This window comes from Cibotium barometz, chromosome 7 (genome assembly GCF_041138505.1).
Source record: "Cibotium barometz isolate CiBa-2024 chromosome 7, ASM4113850v1, whole genome shotgun sequence".
Classification (NCBI taxonomy): Eukaryota; Viridiplantae; Streptophyta; class Polypodiopsida; order Cyatheales; family Cibotiaceae; genus Cibotium; species Cibotium barometz.
Genome location: NC_141052.1, coordinates 6,679,612 through 6,686,969, shown reverse-complemented (window position 1 = coordinate 6,686,969; position 7,358 = coordinate 6,679,612). Strand labels below are relative to the sequence as shown.

The 7,358-nt window shown below is 38.1% G+C and overlaps 1 long non-coding RNA gene across 1 annotated transcript; it reads right to left on the bottom strand.

The window, feature by feature from the left end:
• Nucleotides 1–2,383: 2,383 nt before the first annotated feature.
• Nucleotides 2,384–3,010, bottom strand: LOC147636628 (uncharacterized). The gene is made up of 4 exons (XR_015266121.1): nt 2,927–3,010; nt 2,748–2,837; nt 2,562–2,646; nt 2,384–2,470 (listed from the first exon to the last, which is right to left on the bottom strand). It is a non-coding gene; the product is annotated as an uncharacterized LOC147636628 (long non-coding RNA).
• Between the last annotated feature and the right edge of the window lie 4,348 nt (nt 3,011–7,358).

Here is a 7,358-nt window from a genome sequence, read left to right as displayed (position 1 = left end):
TCAGACTTTCGAGGGACTATTCCATCTTCGACAAGCATCCCTCCTTGCCATAGCTTTGTTGTTTTGTAATTTGCTCTCTTCAACATTTCACCTGTTGTGGATATCTTTTTGTTCTTTCTTTCAAGTCGATCTGCATTACTTAGAATGTTAGATTAATTGAAATCTAACATCATATTATCTTTCTTTTGTGTTGGTTTCTATTAGGGGTGTGTTAGATTCGGAGCCTAAGATGGCACCCAAAAACAATGGACACGGCATTAGAAAACGTTCGGTGGGTTTAGATGGTGAAGACTCTGTTGATGTACGAAACATATCTTTGCCACGAAGGCCTATCACACAGATTTCAAGCATAGAGGTTTCCAATATTGTAACAGCAAATGCTAGTCGGAAAATGTTCGAAGTGGGAAAAGGAGCTTGGGTACTAATGCAACCCAAGAGGATTAGGAAGAAGAGCAAAAAGCAATAATCAACTAGTACTTTCCTGACATCCTGGAAAGGCATAGTAAAAGGTTTTAGAGTGAAAGAAGGCAGAAGATGCGTAAAAGAGATTCTGGTGCAGCATGTTTATATGCATCGAGAACTTCAATTGCGAGAATATCCAGCTTATCTTCCACATCATAGACCAAATTGTAAACACATAATATAACTTAAATTATTATCAAGGCACAATTGTTTCTCCCTTTATAACTAAGATGATCTTTCTGAATGTTTTAGATCTATATCCTTCATTATACGAGGAGTGGCAACCAGTGGAATGCATTTTAGGATTCTTCAATGTCGTACATGGCACGGTAGGAGAGCTACAATACAAAGGTAGATCTGTAAGAGACTTGGCTAAAGTGGGTATTTTTTTCTATGATCACTTCTACCAGCTATTGGACCATGCTCATTCTTATGGCATATTGCAAAGGCAAGATTTTTCAGAATGGAATATAATAGACTGGCCTGTTCCCGATGGAAGTATAATAGAGGCATATAGAGCCAAACTATATGCAGAAGTGCAGCATTCATTGAAACCAAATATTGCAACAAGAATGGTCAAGATCAAAGTTTTTATGCCTGTCAGTGTTTTCTTAGATATTTTTCAAGAATATTCAATCAAAGTTTGTAAGACTATGTTTTCTTTTAAAGCAAAAGGCTGTGATGACATTCCAAAATTTTTGGATGATGGTTGGGATAAAATTATGGCCAACACTGTGTATAGTGAGGTTGTCCATGACACAATCAATCTCAAGTACATGTTTGCCTCCCAGAATTTTATTTTCTCATTTTACTATAAACGAAGTAGGATGATAGGTACACAACTTGTACCAATGGAACAAGATGAGAGCTCTTCATGTCTAGAAAATGATATTATTGATATAGATGTTGTCGAGAATGGCATTTTAATAGCATCCATCACACTTGGAAGATATTGTACACTCTCTCGATTACGGAATGACATTATAAACGAGACTGAAGGGAGTGTCTGCATGGGATTTTCATTCATTTTAAACAACAAAAAGGTAAATTGAGTTTCCTAAAGTACTCATTTAAGATTGGCAAAATTGTTTTATCAAAATTTTAATTCAAAAAATGTAGACATCTCATTTTCAAACTATGATTTTGTTTCAGATACTGCAAAGAAGAGAAAGCAAGATACAATGCAGAGATATTGCAAGCAGAACAATTCAGATACATCTTGAACTCAAGTACAATAGAATAGACAATTCATATATACTTTTACCAGACAGTAAAAGCATTATAGAATTCTTAACATTTTCAAACCAAAAAGTGATCCATTGAGAAAAAGTAATTGCATTTATATTTGCATTTACTGTTGTTGTTCTCAGATGTACAGAGGAGGGTATATCTACAGATGTACAAATATGCCTATATTTGGGATTCTAGCTCAGGCTGAACCTGGCTTTGGGCTTTGGTCCAAAGACTCAGATAAAGGCTCCTTGTCGCTATGGCTCTCCCTCGGCTTCTCCTTTTGCACCTTAGTTACATCCGAAGACTTCATATTTCGTGGGGCTCATTTTCCATTTTCATCTCCTCAGGCACTTTGGAAGGCTGCTCCTGAACTTTTTGGAACCCATCAAGAATGTTATCATTTACATTGAAAGATTTCAAATCATCTTTCTTCTCAGTAATCACTTCTACATCAATATTGGAAGGGGATATTGGCTCGTTTAGAAGTGGAGGAGATGCAGGAATAGGAGAAGCAAGTCATAGCAACCTCAAAATTGTATTGGCTCTGAAACTATAGATGTAGTCAGAGCCAAAACTATCTTCTTGCATCTGCAATAAAGAAAATATTATTTTCAGAATTTGATTGCATTTATGTTAAAAATTAGAAAATTTAAAGATTGTAAATCTTTTGACTTACAAACTCATGCTGCTTCTCTCCAAAGTAGGAGTCCAACATGTATTTAGCTGTTATAAGTAATCTCCATCCACAAGAATATGGGTCTGTTTGTTGTGGTGTCTGTAAATGAAATTATGAAAATTTAAATAAAGATAAACAGTTCTCTATACAGAATGAGAAGATAAAATAAGATTGGTGTTCTTCCACAAACCTGCAATGCAATTGGTTCAATCAGGTTGAGTAAATTTGTATTTGGAGGACATAAGTCCAGGGCATCAAAAAGTCTTTTCAAGACACTGCAATACCAAAGGAAATGTGAGAACTATCCAAGATTCTTTGATATTAGCATTCTCCATACTCCAAAGTTTCATGAGAATACATTAAGGATAAGACTTACAGGCCTAGCTCCTGGTGGGTACCCTGAAGAGAGTTAAATGTATAACATCTCTTTTGTTCAAGGTCAATGGAAACAAAACTCCAATGAGAGCTACAAAAAGAAGAATAATATAAGGACCAGAAAGATAAAGGAACCAAAAAAGCAAAGTACTGTTAAATCTAAAATCTAGGTGTACTTACTTGGAGTGGTATGGTAGGAAGATGACATCAACTACTTCAAAATTGCAATAATTGAACCATTTTGCAATGTCTGCACTGCTCTCTATGTGATCTCTGAGCTTGAAAGAGATTCTTGGATCAGTGATGAAGATCCTGTGCATAGCCCCAGGATGCAATTTTCTCTTGATGAACATGCTGCACAAGGAAAGACTCAAAGACTCAGTTTGAGATTGAAGAGGATTGATACTTTTGTAGAAAGAATAATCTTGGAAAATACTCACTAAGAGAGTAGCCAGGATGAGAGTATCTATCAGGTACGTCTTCCTCTGGGAAAGAGCTTTTATACAGTCTCTAGTGAGCCTGAACTCCAAATCAACCAAATCAAAATCAGTGGTCTCTAATTTTATTGTAATTTTGGGCCCCAACTCCAGAAGCCTCTCTTGTATCTTCAACTCCTTAACAAGTGTTTCTGACTCTAGGTCCGAAGATGAATCCTTCACTTGTTGTTTCATTAAATCCTCATAGGCTTACTTCCCTCTGGTCTCATAGTTGTGTGTGAGGTCCCTCTTCTATCTTCACCTCATCCTTAGAGGGCTTCCTGGTTGGTGGTATTAATAAGATGTCTCTCATCTTAATATCATCCCAGTCTTTTGCATTCAGAATTTTATCATATCTGTACCTTACTCTCACTAATGTGTTGATATCCTTTTTCATTATTGTCACCCTCCTGTGTGCATGGGCAGCAACTAGCATGGTATCCTGGAAGAACTCTATGAGAAAATCTTCTGCTGCCTCCTGTAGGGTGAGAAGGGCTGTCCTACTCCACCTGAATCCGACACCCCAATAGTCACATATTTGTCTCACGAGTCTCTAGAAAGGATCCATGGGCATTGCAAAGCCTACAGCCTTTTGTGCCTTCCTGATCTCCCTGAGAACATTAGTTCCCTGATTCTCTTCTTCTGGCTTTTCTGGAGCATGTGCATGGGCTTGCCCTTCTTGGAGGACTTTGACCTCCCCTTTGAAGGACTTTGACCTCCAGCCACTGCTAAGTTAGGCCCACTTCCTTTCTCCTTGCAGTTTCCTTTGTTCTTGCCATCAGAACTGAAAGAGAAATAAGCAAAATGGTAAATTACCTTAAAAGATGACATCCAAGCAAGGTAAGATTCCACTCATAAATAGGTACAATGATGAGATTTATCATGGAACAGAACATGGAAGAGGAGGATAGAAAATTCCTATCTGTCATCAAAATCAAGTAAGATATGGAATAGAGAACACGTCAAAGCAGCTCAAAATTTGCCGTCTCCACAAGAGAGCATGTCAAGGGAAGAGATTTGCCGCAAAACGCGATTTCGGAACATTTGCTACTAGGAAAATTGCTTCATATCGTGTTTTCCCACTAAAATTCTAGTACTATCTATAGACACATATTATCTCATCATGAATTATTCCATGTCATTGCAGAGAGATGTACGATACATGAGTGATCCAAGGTGAAAGAACAGAATCTCATTTCGAGTGGTATGTCCTGCAAATGAGATGAATATGCCAGAGACATTTCATGTCATTGGAAAGGGACGAAGATGATGTTTCTCACTACATAAGCCAACATATGAGTTCGAAAAGCTTAAAGCAAAAATTTGCAATGAAACGCGATTTCAAGATTCTCGCTGCAAAGACATATCGTAATCGCGTTTTCTGACAAAAACGTGTTTTAACACCGAAACTTATATGCTCTTCGATGCAGATGCAGATATCTATTTTCTGAAAAGATTCTTGAAAACTTGGACTAGATATCGAATATACATAAGGAAGAAACAATACGAGGTTTCAGTTTTGCAGGAGTATCACCTCTCAGATGGTACAATCCTTTCAGAAGGATCTGCTTTCTGAAGTATTTGTACTTGGCTTTGGTTGAGCTGGGGATATGCTGATGGTTATCCTTCAGTCGGAGGATGCCTTTTTATGGAGGAGATGTTTGTTGTTGTGCTCAACAAACTTGTGGGGAGGGCAAATGTTCTAGCACATTGTATACTTTATGCCTCGGAATTCATGCCCACGTGGCACGTGCCACTCTAAATGTCACACGTGTGTGCAACGGTACCTGCCACGTGTGTCATGATGATGTGCCTTCGGTTTTTGTGCAGATTCTTTAATAGTGTCCTTTTGTGTTTTCCTCCACACAAACCATCTAGTGACCATGTTGACCATCCCCTTAATATCAAGCACCCAGACAATGCTTTCCTCATCAACCATTATCCTCGGACCCTGCAATACCAAATAGACACAGTTCATCTACTTCAATCCTAAACCACCTTCCTGCCGTCTTGTTATTTCTTTCCAAAAAACTGCATCTCCTTGCAGGCAATCTTGGTACACCTATTCAAGGTCCTGCATACACTTTTGTTCAGAAAGCATGGACAGAGGAAAAAGAGGTACTATTCAAAGCGATCTCAATTTATACTTTTTCTGAAAGATCCATAACAACTGCAATGTTATATTCTGTAATGTCAGCATCTGAGACTTCTGTGACAGTCCACACACATGCACTTGTCGACGTTGTCGAACCCCGAGGTGTAGTAGTTCCCAAAGTAAACTTTGTGGGTTTTGATGGAAAACACGATATAGGGTGGTTTTGCATGAGGGATACACAATATCGCGTTTTCTAGCAGATTTTGTGACAAGCCATGCTTAAAGCATTTTCTTGTATATCCTTTCCCTGAACTACATAGGCTAGCATATGAGTTCTAAAAGCATACAAAGAAAATTCGCAAATGAAACGCGATTTCAAGATTCTGGCTGCAAAGACATATCAAAATCGCATTTTTCGACAAAAAATTATGTTAACATTGAATTCTGCGATATGATGTATTTTGTGATGAGAATCGATGCATATCTCGTTTTCCAGTTAAATCTCCAGAATTTTCTTGCCTTTTCCGATATATTCTATAATGATTTTCTTCTCATCTCTCTGTGTTTCTTTATGTGCATGTACAGTTTTGGATAATGCTCCTGCCAAGAGAACATTGGACCTGTCAAGATACTCTATCAAAGCTGAGGAAGGTCCAGGTGAGCAATATTTGGATTTACTCTTCTTTTTATGAGAAAATATGAATTATTTTTTATTTCTGCTATGATATTTTTCGTTACAGCTAAGAGGCAGAATACCAGTAGCAAAGGAGTAATCTAATCAGGTGAGACAAGGAAGCCTCTGGAAGAGCAAAAGTCACCAGACCTACAGCTTTTTGAGTTTCTCCAAAAGTCCAATGCCCAAAAGGAGTATCCAACATTTCACAGGATGTTCAACACTCCTTTCAAATTGACTGACATTGTGGCTCAGCAGTACAAACACTTTTTGGAGGACGAGTTTGAGGTGTTTAGACAGATGACAGCTGATGGAAGGATTGTGAATAAGGATGAGGCTTTTGTGCATATCAAGGACTTATGCCAAAGTGATAAGCTGAGGTATCATATGAATAGGAGATTTGATGTTCTACCTGGCTGCTTCAAGGGCATCTACAATCTCCACAAGAGGGGCTGTAGGATATTGGAGGAGAGCTTTGCATTTGCCATTTATTTACATTATGTTGAACTTGGTGTTTCTAAAAAGTCTGCTCAAGAACATGACTTGGAAGAATATGAGGAAAAGGAGGAGGAGTTGGCAAGTGAGCAGAGTGAAGAACCTCAAGATGAGGAGCAAAGCATTAATCTAGAGGAGGAGAAGTCTGCTATTACAGCACTTGATCTTATATCTCTGAAATCAGAGACTTTAAGAGATGCAGTTACAGTTGATAAAATTGAGCTTGATAGTTCCAGTTATGCTGTTCCCATCCTTCCATCATTCAAGATAGAAGGTGGAGAATATGTTTTCCTAAATGACTTATTATGCATTTTCAATCTAAGATAAGACTATGCACTTGGCCTCATAGCTCAATCATGCAAGGTGGACAAGGAAGTAATGATAGATGATGACCCCTTGCTGGACCTAGAAGACAAGTTCAATCCTGCATTGGAACTTTCTACGTATTTTAAGGAGGCAAGTAATTTTCAAGAGGTGGATGATGAAGTCTTTGAAGAGGTACAAGCCTGTATGAATCTCACTGGAAGCTCAGCTCTGGCACATCATTCTGAGCAGACATCAGAACATAGTATCTCATTGTGGAAAGAGAACTTGCTTGAGCAGGATGAGAATATGAAGGTAATGGCATCTTATTTGTGAACTTTTGTGATATTTCAATCCTTGCTTTTGAGTTCTAATTACCATTTAGGTAATCCAACAATATTGTCCACATGATTTTGCAGTTGGATATTGAAGATGAAACCTTCCTCTTGAGGTCCAAAGGAAGCAGAGTTGGTGGCTTGGGTAAACTGTCAAGTCTTTCCCATTTCATTGGAGACTTATGTAATGCCAAATTGTTAATATACCATGGGACAATGAGAAACAATGGGGAAG